The following is a 15,743-nucleotide window of genomic DNA, read 5'->3' on the forward strand; positions in this document are numbered from 1 at the left end:
AGCGGGCTGTCATGTGACTTTTACTGAGAAATGGCTACCATCTGGCCACTCTACCATAATGGCCTGATTGGTGGAGTGCTGCTAAGATGGTTGTCCTTCTGGAAGGTTCTCCCATCTCCACAGAGGAACTCTGGAGCTCTTTCAGAGTGACCATCGGGTTCTTGGCCATCTCCCTGACCAAGGCCCTTCTCCCCTGATTGCTCAGTTTGGCCTGGCGGCCAGCTCTTGGTGGTTCCAAACTTCTTCCATTTAAGAATGATGGAGGCCACTGTGTTCTTGGGGACCTTCGATGCTGCAGAAATGTTTTGGTACCCTTCCCCAGATCTGTGCCTCGACACAATCCTGTCTCAGAGCTCTACAGACAATTCCTTCGACCTCATGTCTTGGTTTTTGATCTGACATGCACTGTCAACTGTCGGGCCCTTTATATAGACATGTGTGTGCCTTTCCAAATCATGTCGAATCAATTGAATTTACCACAGGTGGACTACAATCAAGTTGTAGAAACATCTTAAGGATGATCAATGGAAACAGGATGCACCTGAGCTCAATTTCGAGTCTCATAGAAAAGGGTCTGAATATTTATGTAAAGGTTGTTTTTTTGCAAGAAAATCTAAAAACCGGTTTTCGCTTTGTCATTATGGGGTATTGTGTGTAGATTGAGGAAGGTTTAATTACATTTAATCCATTTTAAAATAAGGCTGTAGCGTAACAAAAATATGTGAAAAAACTGTTTGTATTCGACCATATTCCCAGTCACCTTGCCCTGGTTAAATGCGGTGGTTCGCGCTGAAACTGGAGCCTTTTTTGACATGAATGGCCAACAGCTTCTTCATCTCCTGGCAACTAGCAATGCAACAATTGCATCTAAGGGATGTTAGGGGCGGAACCTGGGAAGTGAGCCAAGTGTTTAGCTGTTTGAAGAAAACTTAATTAACAGACTGTAAACTACAATTACACACTGTGAGAAACTAAAGCATGTAAGTCACAAAGTATAGAAGTATGATCCACATTGTTGTAATTCAAAGGTTTCCTGGGTGTTGCCTTGACGACAGCTGCGGTGAAACAGTGGCCTCATCTCTGGCGTCAGAGAACAGCCGTCTGACAGAGCTGGACCTCAGCTACAACAAACTGACAGACACCGGGGTGGAGAGGATCTCCACTGGGCTTATGAGTCCACACTGTAAACTGAAGATACTGATGTGGGATATTTATCACAACAAGTGTTTTGAGTAATGCCAATCCATACAGCCCCTTTAATTCCATATTCTCTCACGTCAGACTTGTCTGTTGTGAGGTCACTTCCTGTGGAAGTCTGTCCCTTGCTCTAGCAGCCTCCCAGCTGGAGGAACTGCATCTGAGCTGCAACACCCTGGGAGACATGGGACTGAAGCGTCTCTCTGCTGGACTGGAGGATCCACACTGTCAGATACAGAAACTGGGGAGACAAATTATGATAGTTAAACGCTGTAAAAAAATAAATATAAATAAAATAAATGTATGTGTGTGGTATACATAGTTTTATTTTATATTCTGTATTCTTTGTATGAATTTTCTCTCACTAACTCCATTCCCCAACTCCCTCCCTCGTTCTTCTCTTAGACTGAGGCAGTGTAATCTATCTGAGTTATCCTGTGAGCCCCTGGCTTCTGTCCTGTGTTCAAACTCCACCCTGAGAGAGCTGGACCTGAGAGACAACAACTTGGGGGATTCAGGAGTGGAGCTCCTCTCTGCTGCACTGAGGGACCCTCGCTGTGCCTCGCAGGTTTTGGTGGTGAGAAGCTCACATATTGATGTAAGCAAACCCTTTTGAATTGAGCATGGTACCCTAACTCATTCCAACTGTTCTCTGCCGGCTGTCTGGTTGTCTGGTCACAGAGGAGGGCTGTGCTTCTCTGGCTTCAGTTCTGAGGCCAAACCCCTCCCACCTGAGAGAACTGGACCTGAGCTTCAATCACCCAGGAGACTCTGGAGTGAAGCTGCTCTCTGCTAGACTGGAGGATCCACACTGTAGACTGGAGAAACTCAAGTTAGTGTAATATGTTACGTGTGCAATATTTAGGTACTTTAATCTTGGAACTATAGGGGGTGCTGTTCCGCATTAGCATATTTGTGTCTCCAAATTAAACTGCCTCGTGCTAAATTCTTGATCGTACAATATGCATATTATTGTTATTATTGGATAGAAAACACCTTCTAGTTTCTATAGAAGTTGGAATTTTGTCTCTGAGTGGTACAGAACAATATCTACAGCACTTTTCATGACAGGGTTCAGATTTCAGAAATTTTTACCTCTGATCTGGAGTCTGTTTTTAAGGCGACAGTGAATGCTATGAAGAAACCGACACTGCCTACGTCTTCCTCTGGGTGTCTGTACGTCATCACGTTTTCAATGGAATCGATGGGACAATCACAGCCATTATAAAAGACCAAAATGTATAGGGACGTCCCTTTCTCGTCGCGCGCCTGAAGCGTGAAGGACATCGGACTTGCCTCGTTCCAAATCGTTTTCTAACCAGCAATATTTCTCCGGTCATGTTTTCAGTCGTTATAGTTGTTAAAAACATCATAATGTAGTTAATTTGAACCGTTTTATAGCAATTTATATCCGTTTAGTGCGATTCTGAGGAATTTATTTGTCGTGCACTTTTTACCTTTGGAAACGTTTCGGGGTGTCGGTCGTTGGTGGTGGACATTTCGAAGGACAGAGGACATCTATCGACCAAAAGACGTTTATAACATAGAAAGGATACATTGCCCAAGAATCTGATGGAAGAACAGCTCAAAGTAAGCAATATTTAATATGATAAATCGTGTTTCTGTCGAAATATTTTAAACGCATATTTCGCCATTTTGTTTGGTATAGCTTCACTTGGCGAACCCTGTATTGAAAAGTAAGGATAATTTTAAAAATGTAAATCAGCGGTTGCATTAAGAACTAATTTGTCTTTCGATTCCTGTCAACCCTGTATTTTTTAGTCAAGTATATGATTAGCTTTCAATTAAACTAGATCACTCTGATAGATGACGTCAGACATATTGAGGCTTGATTTCCTAGTATTTTTATTGTGTAACCACGGTTTTGTATGGCTAAATATGCATCTTTTCGAACAAACTGTATATGTATGTTGTAAAATGATGTTACAGGAGTGTCATCGGAAGAATTCTGAGAAGGTTAGTGAAAAAATTAATATATTTTGGCGGTGATTACGTTATAGCGCTCTTTGGCTGGAATCGATGCTCTGGTAACGTTTGCACATGTGGTATGCTAACTTATCGATTTATTGTGTTTTCGCTGAAAAACGCTTAGAAAATCTGAAATATGGTCTGAAATCACAAGAACTGGGTCTTTCCATTGCTATGCTTTGTCTATTTTTATGAAATGTTTTATGATGAGTAAATTGGTCATACACGTTGCTCTATCTAGTAATTCTAGTCGATTTGTGATGGTCGGTGCAATTGTAAACTGTGATTTCTACCTGAAATATGCACTTTTTTCTAACAAAAACTATCCTATACCATGAATATGTTATCAGACTGTCATCTGAAGAGGTTTTTTCTTGGTTAGTGGCTATCAATATCTTAGTTGAGCCGAATTGGTGATAGCACCTGAAGGAGTAAGAAACTGATGGAGTTAGAATAGTGGTGTATTTTGCTAACGTGTTTAGCTAATAGATTTACATATTTTGTCTTCCCTGTAAAACATTTTAAAAATCTGAAATGGTGGCTTTATTCACAAGATCTGTATCTTTCATCTGGTGTCTTGGACTTGTGATTTAATGATATTTAGATGCTACTATCTACTTGTGAAGCTATGCTAGCTATGCTAATCAGTGTGTGGGGGGATGGGGGGTGCTCCCGGACCCGGGGTAGAGGCTCGTTAGAGGTTAATGTTCCTTTAATATTCCCCTGCATATTAATATTATTTTTTGACTTGAACTTTTTCTATTAAAACAATACAGTGTGGACTTGTGTGGAGAGTGCAAGATCAAACCAGGCCTGAGGAAATGTGAGTCTGATTGATGTGTAATGTGATATACAGGGTTTCTTCAGTTTGACATTTCCTTTAAAACAATGAGTAAGTACCATCAGCGAAACAGAAAAACATTTCACATTCCTGTTTCCCTGGCTCCTCATTCTGTACGTGTGTGTTTCTTCTACAGATTCCTGTGAGCTCACCCTGGACCCAGATTCTGCACACATTGACCTGAGGATAGGAGGACAGTGGTGTGGAGAGAGGACAATGCAAAACAGTGGGGACGGTGCTAGCATAGGAAACGAAGCTACCAGAGGGGAAGATTCGAATAAATCGATTGAACCATCAATTTTGTCAAGATCCCTCTCTGTACATTGTACCCAGGATTTATCTACTAGTCGTTTCTACTGGCAGGTGGAGGCCACCGGATGGTTTGATATTGGGGCTATAATCAAAGAAAACAATACTATCTACAGTATGTATGACCTCGTGTTTCATCACAACAGGTGGGAGTTTAGACCTCGTGTTTCATCACAACAGGGAGAGGACAGGGGGAGAGAAGCCCCCCATAGCAGACAGGGAGGAGAGGAGCCCCCCCATAGCAGACAGGGAGAGGAGCCCATAGCAGTCTGCTATGGGGGGGCTCCTCCTCTCCCTGTCTGCTATGGGGGGCTCCTCCCCTCCCTGTCTGCTATGGGGGGCTCCTCCCCTCCCTGTCTGCTATGGGGGGGCTCCTCCTCTCTCTGTCTGCTATGAGGGATTCCTCCTCTCCCTGTCTGCTATGGGGGGCTCCTCCTCTCCCTGTCTGCTATGGGGGGCTCCTCTCCTCCCTGTCTGCTATGGGGGATTCCTCCTCTCCCTGTCTGCTATGGGGGGCTCCTCCCCTCCCTGTCCGCTATGGGGGGGCTCCTCTCCCTGTCTGCTATGGGGGGGCTCCTCTCCTCCCTGTCTGCTATGGGGGGCTCCTCTCCTCCCTGTCTGCTATGGGGGGCTCCTCCTCTCCCTGTCTGCTATGGGGGGCTCCTCTCCTCCCTGTCTACCAATGGGGGGCTCCTCCTCTCCCTGTCTGCTATGGGGGGGCTCCTCTCCTCCCTGTCCGCTATGGGGGGGCTCCTCTCCTCCCTGTCTGCTATGGGGGGCTCCTCCTCTCCCTGTCTGCTATGGGGGGCTCCTCTCCTCCCTGTCTGCTATGGGGGGGCTCCTCTCCTCCCTGTCTGCTATGGGGGGCTCCTCTCCTCCCTGTCTGCTATGGGGGGGCTCCTCTCCTCCCTGTCTGCTATGGGGGGGCTCCTCTCCTCCCTGTCTGCTATGGGGGGGCTCCTCCTCTCCCTGTCTGCTATGGGGGGCTCCTCTCCTCCCTGTCTGCTATGGGGGGGCTCCTCTCCTCCCTGTCTGCTATGGGGGGGCTCCTCTCCTCCCTGTCTGCTATGGGGGGCTCCTCCCCTCCCTGTCTGCTATGGGGGGGCTCCTCTCCTCCCTGTCTGCTATGGGGGGGCTCCTCTCCTCCCTGTCTGCTATGGGGGGCTCCTCCCCTCCCTGTCTGCTATGGGGGGGCTCCTCTCCTCCCTGTCTGCTATGGGGGGGCTCCTCTCCTCCCTGTCTGCTATGGGGGGCTCCTCTCCTCCCTGTCTGCTATGGGGGGCTCCTCCTCTCCCTGTCTGCTATGGGGGGCTCCTCTCCTCCCTGTCTGCTATGGGGGGCTCCTCTCCTCCCTGTCTGCTATGGGGGGCTCCTCTCCTCCCTGTCTGCTATGGGGGGCTCCTCTCCTCCCTGTCTGCTATGGGGGGCTCCTCTCCTTCTGTCTGCTATGGGGGGGCTCCTCTCCTCCCTGTCTGCTATGGGGGGGCTCCTCTCCTCCCTGTCTGCTATGGGGGGCTCCTCTCCTCCCTGTCTGCTATGGGGGGCTCCTCCTCTCCCTGTCTGCTATGGGGGGCTCCTCCTCTCCCTGTCTGCTATGGGGGGCTCCTCTCCTCCCTGTCTGCTATGGGGGGCTCCTCCTCTCCCTGTCTGCTATGGGGGGCTCCTCTCCTCCCTGTCTGCTATGGGGGGCTCCTCCCCTCCCTGTCTGCTATGGGGGGCTCCTCCTCTCCCTGTCTGCTATGGGGGGCTCCTCTCCTCCCTGTCTGCTATGGGGGGCTCCTCCCCTCCCTGTCTGCTATGGGGGGCTCCTCCTCTCCCTGTCTGCTATGGGGGGTTCCTCTCCTCCCTGTCTGCTATGGGGCGCTCCTCCCCTCACCACCACCACCCAAAAATATATTCTCCCTGCTTAACATCAAGGAGTCAAATCCCAAAGATTATGCCTGGCAAATGTTAAACCCTTAATTTAAACGTGACCTAGGCCCTAGACGGACAGACAGACAGACAGACAGACAGACAGACAGACAGACAGACAGACAGACAGACAGACAGACAGACAGAGAGCTTCCGGCGCCGAAAAGAGATGGCCGCCTCGCTTCGTGTTCCTTGGAAAATATGCAGTATTTAGTTTTTTTACGTGTTATTTCTTACATCGGTACCCCAGGTAATCTTAGGTTTCATTACATACAGTCGGGAGGAACTACTGAATATACGATTAACGTCAACTCATCATCGTTCCTACCAGGAATATGACTTTCCCGAAACGGATCCAGTGTTTTGCCTTCCACCCAATACAATGGATCTGATCCCAGCCGGCGACCCTGTGCGACGCCGAAAAAGGGGAAAACGAGGCGGTCTCGTGGTCAGGCTTCGGAGACGGGCACATCGCGCTCCACTCCCTAGCATACTACTCGCCAATGTCCAGTCTCTTGACAATAAGGTTGATGAAATCCGAGCACGGGTAGCATTCCAGAGAGACATCAGGGATTGCAACGTGCTCTGCTTCACGGAAACATGGCTAACTCAAGGGACGCTAACGGAGTCGGTGCAGCCAGCTGGTTTCTTCATGCATCGCGCCGACAGAAACAAACATCTTTCCGGTAAGAAGAGGGGCGGGGGGGTATGCCTTATGATTAACGAGAAGTGGTGTGATCATCATAACAACACACAGGAACTCAAGTCGTTCTGCTCACCTGATCTAGAACTCCTCACAATCAAATGTCGACCGCATTATCTACCAAGGGAATTCTCGTCAATCATAATCACAGCCGTATACATTCCCCCCCAAGCAGACACATCGATGGCCCTGAACGAACTTTATCTGACTCTTGTAAACTGGAAACCACACACCCTGAGGCTGCATTCATCGTAGCTGGGGATTTTAACAAGGCTAATCTAAAAACAAAACTCCCTAAATTCTATCAGCATATCGATTGTGCTACCAGGGCTGGAAAAACACTAGACCATTGTTATACTAATTTCCGCGACGCTTATAAGGCCCTCCCCCGCCCCCCTTTCGGAAAAGCTGACCACGACTCCATTTTGTTGATTCCAGCCTACAAACAGAAACTCAAACAACAAGCTCCCGTGCTCAGGTCTGTTCAACGCTGGTCCGACCAATCTGAATCCACGCTTCAAGACTGCTTCGATCACGCGGATTGGAATATGTTCCGCATCGCGTCCAACAACAATATTGACGAATATGCTGATTCGGTGAGCGAGTTCATTAGGAAGTGCATTGACGATGTCGTACCCACAGCAACGATAAAAACATTCCCAAACCAGAAACCGTGGATTGACGGCAGCATTCGCGTGAAACTGAAAGCGCGAACCACTGCTTTTAACCAGGGCAAGGTGACCGGAAGCATGACCGAATACAAACAGTGTAGCTATTCTCTCCGCAAGGCAATCAAACAGGCTAAGTCTCAGTACAGAGACAAAATCGAGTCGCAATTCAACAGCTCAGACACAAGAGGTATGTGGCAGGGTCTACAGTCAATCACGGATTACAAAAAGAAAACCAGCCCCGTCGCGGACCAGGATGTCTTGCTCCCAGACAGGCTAAACAACTTTTTTGCCCGCTTTGAGGACAATACAGTGCCACTGACACGGCCCCCTACCAAAACCTGCGGGCTCTCCTTCACTGCAGCCGAGGTGAGTAAAACATTTAAACGTGTTAACCCTCGCAAGGCTGCAGGCCCAGACGGCATTCCCAGCCGCGTCCTCAGAGCATGCGCAGACCAGCTGGCTGGTGTGTTTACGGACATATTCAATCAATCCTTATCCCAGTCTGCTGTTCCCACATGCTTCAAGAGGGCCACCATTGTTCCTGTTCCCAAGGAAGCTAAGGTAACTGAGCTAAACGACTACCGCCCCGTAGCACTCACTTCCGTCATCATGAAGTGCTTTGAGAGACTAGTCAAGGACCATATCACCTCCACCCTACCGGACACCCTAGACCCACTCCAATTTGCTTACCGACCCAATAGGTCCACAGACGACGCAATCGCAACCACACTGCACACTGCCCTAACCCATCTGGACAAGAGGAATACCCATGTGAGAATGCTGTTCATCGATTACAGCTCAGCATTTAACACCATAGTACCCTCCAAACTCGTCATCAAGCTCGAGACCCTGGGTCTCGACCCCGCCCTGTGCAACTGGGTCCTGGACTTCCTGACGGGCCGCCCCCAGGTGGTGAGGGTAGGTAACAACATCTCCACCCCGCTGATCCTCAACACTGGGGCCCCACAAGGGTGCGTTCTGAGCCCTCTCCTGTACTCCCTGTTCACCCACGACTGCGTGGCCATGCACGCCTCCAACTCAATCATCAAGTTTGCGGATGACACTACAGTGGTAGGCTTGATTACCAACAACGACGAGACGGCCTACAGGGAGGAGGTGAGGGCCCTCGGAGTGTGGTGTCAGGAAAATAACCTCACACTCAACGTCAACAAAACAAAGGAGATGATTGTGGACTTCAGGAAACAGCAGAGGGAGCACCCCCCTATCCACATCGACGGGTCAGTAGTGGAGAAGGTGGAAAGTTTTAAGTTCCTCGGTGTACACATCACGGACAAACTGAATTGGTCCACCCACACAGACAGCGTTGTGAAGAAGGCGCAGCAGCGCCTCTTCAACCTCAGGAGGCTGAAGAAATTCGGCTTGTAACCAAAAGCACTCACAAACTTCTACAGATGCACAATCGAGAGCATCCTGTCGGGCTGTATCACCGCCTGGTACGGCAACTGCTCCGCCCACAACCGTAAGGCTCTCCAGAGGGTAGTGAGGTCTGCAGAACGCATCACCAGGGGCAAACTACCTGCCCTCCAGGACACCTACACCACCCGATGTCACAGGAAGGCCATAAAGATCATCAAGGACAACAACCACCCAAGCCACTGCCTGTTCACCCCGCTATCATCCAGAAGGCGAGGTCAGTACAGGTGCATCAAAGCAGGGACCGAGAGACTGAAAAACAGCTTCTATCTCAAGGCCATCAGACTGTTAAACAGCCACCACTAACATTTAGCGGCCGCTGCCAACATACTGACTCAACTCCAGCCACTTCAAAAATGGGAATTGATGGAAATTATGTAAAAATGTACCACTAGCCACTTTAAGCAATGCCACTTAATACAATGTTTACATACCCTACATTACCCATCTCATATGTATATACTGTACTCTATATCATCTACTGCATCTTGCCATCTTTATGCAATACATGTACCACTAGCCACTTTAAACTATGCCACTTTATGTTTACATACCCTACAGTACTCATCTCATACGTATATACCGTACTCTATACCATCTACTGCATCTGCCATGCCGTTCTGTACCACCACTCATTCATATATCTTTATGTACATATTCTTTATCCCTTTACACTTGTGTGTGTGTGTAAGGTAGTAGTTGTGGAATTGTTAGGTTAGATTACTGTTGGTTATTACTGCATTGTCGGAACTAGAAGCACAAGCATTTCGCTACACTCGCATTAACATCTGCTAACCATGTGTATGTGACTAATAAAATTTGATTTGATTTGATTTGACAGACAGACAGACAGGCAGGCAGGCAGGCAGGCAGGCAGGCAGACAGACAGACAGACAGATGGACCGACACACAGACAGCTTTGTACGACAAGTTAAGACACGCCTCTCTGCCTATTTGTTTGAATCAATTTCTGTCCAATCACCAAGCCTGTTAGAACAGATCAGATGCCAGAGGTGTTGAAACTTTGTGTTTAACAGGAAGTAGCCTACCGTGCAACGCCCAGAACAGAGGGAAAGAAAGGAGAACGAGAAAGAAGCTCCGTTGTAGACGGGACAACAAGACAACTTACATACGGTAAATGTCGTCTTTTTAGGGATTGAAAGCTCTATATGACCGTTATATTGATACGTGTTACATCATTCCCATGTTGTACATTTGTCTTTTACCTTTTCTGTTTATGTGTTGAGATTTAAATAATTGTCTGCTTTGCTGCATGGTGTCTCGCTCTTATCGTGGTCAGATCTTTATTGTAAAGGAGAATGTATAAACAGGGTGGTTCGAGCCCTGAATGCTGATTGGCTGAAAGCCATGGTACAGTTGAAGTCAGAAGTTTACATACACCTTAGCCAAATACATTTAAACTCAGTTTTTCACAAATCCTGACAGTTAATCCTTGTAAAAAGGCCCTGTCTTAGGTCAGTTAGGATCACCACTTTCTTTTAAGAATTTGAAATGTCAGAATAATAGTTGAGAGAAATATTTTTTTCAGCTTTTATTTCTTTCATCACATTCCCAGTGGGTCAGAAGTTTACATACACTCAATTAGTAATTAATAGCATTGCCTTTAAATTGTTTAACTTGGGTCAAACATTTCGGTAGCCTTCCACAAGCTTCCCACAATAAGTTGGGTGAATTTTGTCCCATTCCTCCTGACAGAGTTGGTGTAACTGAGTCAGGTTTGAAGGCCTCCTTGCTCGCACACACTTTTTCAGTTCTGCCCACAACTGTTCTATAGGATTGAGGTCAGGGACTTGTGATGGCCACTCCAATACCTTGACTTTGTTGTCCTTAAGCCATTTTGCCACAACTTTGGAATTATGCTTGGGGTCATTGTCCATTTGGAAGACCCATTTGCGACCAAGCTTTAACTTCCTGACTGATGTCTTGAGCTGTTGCTTCAATATATCCACATAATTTTCCTCCCTCATGATGCCATCTATTTTGTGAAGTGCACCAGTCCCTCCTGCAGCAAAGTACCCTCACAACATGATGCTGCCACCCCCGTGCTTCACGGTTGGGATGGTGTTCTTCGGCTTGCAAGCCTCCCCCTTTTTCCTCCAAACATAATGATGGTCATTATGGCCAAACAGTTCTATTTTTGTTTCATCAGACCGGAGGACACCAAGGACACGATCTTTGTCCCCATGTGCAGTTGCAAACCGTAGTCTGGCTTTTTTATGGCGGTTTTGGAGCAGTGGCTTCTTCCTTGCTGAGTGGCCTTTCAGATAATGTTGTTATAGGACTCGTTTTACAACATTACAAGAGCCGAGCTGATTCATGAAACAACTCCCTTCCAATCTTGGCACAGATTACTTATACATTTGTCCTCCTTATGTCATATCAATCAATCAATCAATTTTATTTTATATAGCCCTTCGTACATCAGCTAATATCTCGAAGTGCTGTACAGACACCCAGCCTAAAACCCCAAACAGCTAGTAATGCAGGTGTAGAAGCACGGTGGCTAGGAAAAACTCCCTAGAAAGGCCAAAACCTAGGAAGAAACCTAGAGAGGAACCAGGCTATGAGGGGTGGCCAGTCCTCTTCTGGCTGTGCCGGGTGGAGATTATAACAGAACTATGCCAAGATGTTCAAAAATGTTCATAAGTGACAAGCATGGTCAAATAATAATCATGAATAATTTTCAGTTAGCTTTTCATAGCCGATCATCAAGAGTTGAAAAACAACAGGTCTGGGACAGGTGGCGGTTCCATAACCGCAGGCAGAACAGCTGAAACTGGAATAGCAGCAAGGCCAGGCGGACTGGGGACAGCAAGGAGTCACCACGGGCGGCAGTCCCGACGCATGGTCCTAGGGCCCAGGTCCTCCGAGAGAAAGAAAGAGAGAAGGAGAAAATTAGAGAGAGCCAAGATTTTCAAAATGTTCATAAATGACAAGCATGGTCAAATAATAATCAGGAATAAATCTCAGTTGGCTTTTCATAGCCGATCATTAAGAGTTGAAAACAGCAGGTCTGGGACAGGTAGGGGTTCCGTAACCGCAGGCAGAACAGTTGAAACTGGAATAGCAGCAAGGCCAGGCGGACTGGGGACAGCAAGGTGTCATCATGCCCGGTAGTCCTGACGTATGGTCCTAGGGCTCAGGTTCTCAGAGAGAAAGAGAGAACGAGAGAATTAGAGAGAGCATACTTAAATTCACACAGGACACTGGATAAGACAGGAGAAGTACTCCAGGTAACCAACTGACCCTAGCCCCCCGACACATAAACTACTGCAGCATAAATACTGGAGGCTGAGACAGGAGCGGTCAGGAGACACTGTGGCCCCATCCGAAGAAACCCCCGGACAGGGCCAAACAGGAAGGATATAACCCCACCCACTTTGCCAAAGCACAGCCCCCGCACCACTAGAGGGAAATCCTCAACCACCAACTTACAATCCTGAGACAAGGCCGAGTATAACCCACAAAGGTCTCCACCACAGCACAAACCAAGGGGGGGCGCCAACCCAGACAGGAAGATCACGTCAGTAACTCAACCCACTCAAGTGACGCACCCCTCCTAGGGACGGCATGAAAGAGCACCAGCAAGCCAGTGACTCAGCCCCTGTAACAGGGTTAGAGGCAGAGAATCCCAGTGGAGAGAGGGGAACCGGCCTGGCAGAGACAGCAAGGGCGGTTCGTTGCTCCAGAGCCTTTCCGTTCACCTTCACACTCCTGGGCCAGACTACACTCAATCATATGACCTACTGAAGAGATAAGTCTTCAGTAAAGACTTAAAGGTTGAGACCGAGTCTGCGTCTCTCACATGGGTAGGCAGACTGTTCCATAAAAATGGAGATCTATAGGAGAAAGCCCTGCCTCCCGCTGTTTGCTTAGAAATTCTAGGGACAATTAGGAGGCCTGCGTCTTGTGACCGTAGCGTACGTATTGGTATGTACGGCAGGACCAACTCGGAAAGATAGGTAGGAGCAAGCCCATGTAACGCTTTATAGGTTAACAGTAAAACCTTGAAATCAGCCCTTGCCTTAACAGGAAGCCAGTGTAGGGAAGCTAGCACTGGAGTAATATGATCAAATTTCTTGGTTCTAGTCAGGATTCTAGCAGCCGTATTTAGCACTAACTGAAGTTTATTTAGTGCTTTATCCGGGTAGCCGGAAAGTAGAGCATTGCAGTAGTCTAACCTAGAAGTAACAAATGCATGGATTAATTTTTCTGCATCATTTTTGGACAGAAAATTTCTGATTTTTGCAATGTTACGTAGATGGAAAAAAGCTGTCCTTGAAACAGTCTTGATATGTTCGTCAAAAGAGAGATCAGGGTCAAGAGTAACGCCGAGGTCCTTCACAGTTTTATTTGAGACGACTTTACAACCATCAAGATGAATTGTCAGATTTAACAGAAGATCTCTTTGTTTCTTGGGACCTAGAACAAGCATCTCTGTTTTGTCCGAGTTTAAAAGTAGAACGTTTTCAGCCATCCACTTCCTTATGTCTGAAACACAGGCTTCTAGCGAGGGCAATTTTGGGGCTTCACCATGTTTCATTGAAATGTACAGCTGTGTGTCATCCGCATAGCAGTGAAAGTTAACATTATGTTTTCGAATAACATCCCCAAGAGGTAAAATATATAGTGAAAACAATAGTGGTCCTAAAACGGAACCTTGAGGAACACCGAAATGTACAGTTGATTTGTCAGAGGACAGACCATTCACAGAGACAAACTGATATCTTTCCGACAGGTAAGATCTAAACCAGGCCAGAACTTGTCCGTGTAGACCAATTTGGGTTTCCAGTCTCTCCAAAAGAATATGGTGATCGATGGTGTCAAAGGCAGCACTAAGGTCTAGTAGCACGAGGACAGATGCAGAGCCTCGGTCTGACGCCATTAAAAGGTCATTTACCACCTTCACAAGTGCAGTCTCAGTGCTATGATGGGGTCTAAAACCAGACTGAAGCATTTCGTATACATTGTTTGTCTTCAGAAAGGCAGTGAGTTGCTGCGCAACAGCTTTTTCTAACATTTTTGAGAGGAATGGAAGATTCGATATAGGCCGATAGTTTTTTATATTTTCCGGGTCAAGGTTTGGCTTTTTCAAGAGAGGCTTTATCACTGCCACTTTTAGTGAGTTTGGTACACATCCGGTGGATAGAGAGCTGTTTATTATGTTCAACATAGGAGGGCCAAGCACAGGAAGCAGCTCCTTCAGCAGTTTAGTAGGAATAGGATCCAGTATGCAGCTTGAAGGTTTAGAGGCCATGATTATTTTCATCATTGTGTCAAGAGATATAGTACTAAAACACTTAAGTGTCTCTCCCGATCCCAGGCCCTCGCAGAGCTGTGCAGATCCAGGACAGCTAAGCCCTGGAGGAATACGCAGATTCAAAGAGGAGTCCGTAATTTGCTTTCTAATGGTCATGATCTTTTCCTCAAAGAAGTTCATGAATTTATTACTGCTGAAGTGAAAGCCATCCTCTCTTGGGGAATGCTGCTTTTTAGTTAGTTTCGCAACAGTATCAAAAATAAATTTTGGATTGTTCTTATTTTCCTTGATTAAGTTGGAAAAGTAGGATGATCGAGCAGCAGTGAGGGCTCTTCGGTACTGCACGGTACTGTCTTTCCAAGCTAGTCGGAAGACTTCCAGTTTGGTGTGGCGCCATTTCCGTTCCAATTTCCTGGAAGCTTGCTTCAAAGCTCGGGTATTTTCTGTATACCAGGGAGCTAGTTTCTTATGACAAATGTTTTTCGTTTTTAGGGGTGCAACTGCATCTAGGGTATTGCGCAAGGTTAAATTGAGTTCCTCAGTTAGGTGGTTAACTGATTTTTGTCCTCTGACGTCCTTGGGTAGGCAGAAGGAGTCTGGAAGGGCATCAAGGAATTTTTGTGTTGTCTGAGAATTTATAGCACGACTTTTGATGCTCCTTGGTTGGGGTCTGAGCAGATTATTTGTTGCGATTGCAAACGTACTAAAATGGTGGTCCGATAGTCCAGGATTATGTGGAAAAACATTAAGATCTACAACATTTATTCCATGGGACAAAACTAGGTCCAGAGTATGACTGTGGCAGCGAGTAGGTCCAGAGACATGTTGGACAAAACCCACTGAGTCGATGATGGCTCCGAAAGACTTTTGGAGTGGGTCTGTGGACTTCTCCATGTGAATATTAAAATCACCAAAAATTAGAATATGATCTGCTATGACTACAAGGTCTGATAGGAATTCAGGAAACTCAGAGAGGAACGCTGTATATGGCCCAGGAGGCCTGTAAACAGTAGCTATAAAAAGTGATTGAGTAGGCTGCATAGATTTCATGACTAGAAGCTCAAAAGACGAAAACGCCATTTTTTTTTTTGTAAATTGAAATTTGCTATCGTAAATGTTAGCAACACCTCCGCCTTTGCGGGATGCACGGGGGATATGGTCACTAGTGTAACCAGGAGGTGAGGCCTCATTTAACACAGTAAATTCATCAGGCTTAAGCCATGTTTCAGTCAGGCCAATCACATCAAGATTATGATCAGTGATTAGTTCATTGACTATGACTGCCTTTGAAGTGAGGGATCTAACATTAAGTAACCCTATTTTGAGATGTGAGGTATCACGATCTCTTTCAATAATGGCAGGAATGGAGGAGGTCTTTATCCTAATAAGATTGCTAAGGCGAACGCC

The sequence above is a fragment of the Salvelinus fontinalis genome, chromosome 40, assembly GCF_029448725.1.
Source record: "Salvelinus fontinalis isolate EN_2023a chromosome 40, ASM2944872v1, whole genome shotgun sequence".
In the NCBI taxonomy this organism is placed as follows: domain Eukaryota; kingdom Metazoa; phylum Chordata; class Actinopteri; order Salmoniformes; family Salmonidae; genus Salvelinus; species Salvelinus fontinalis.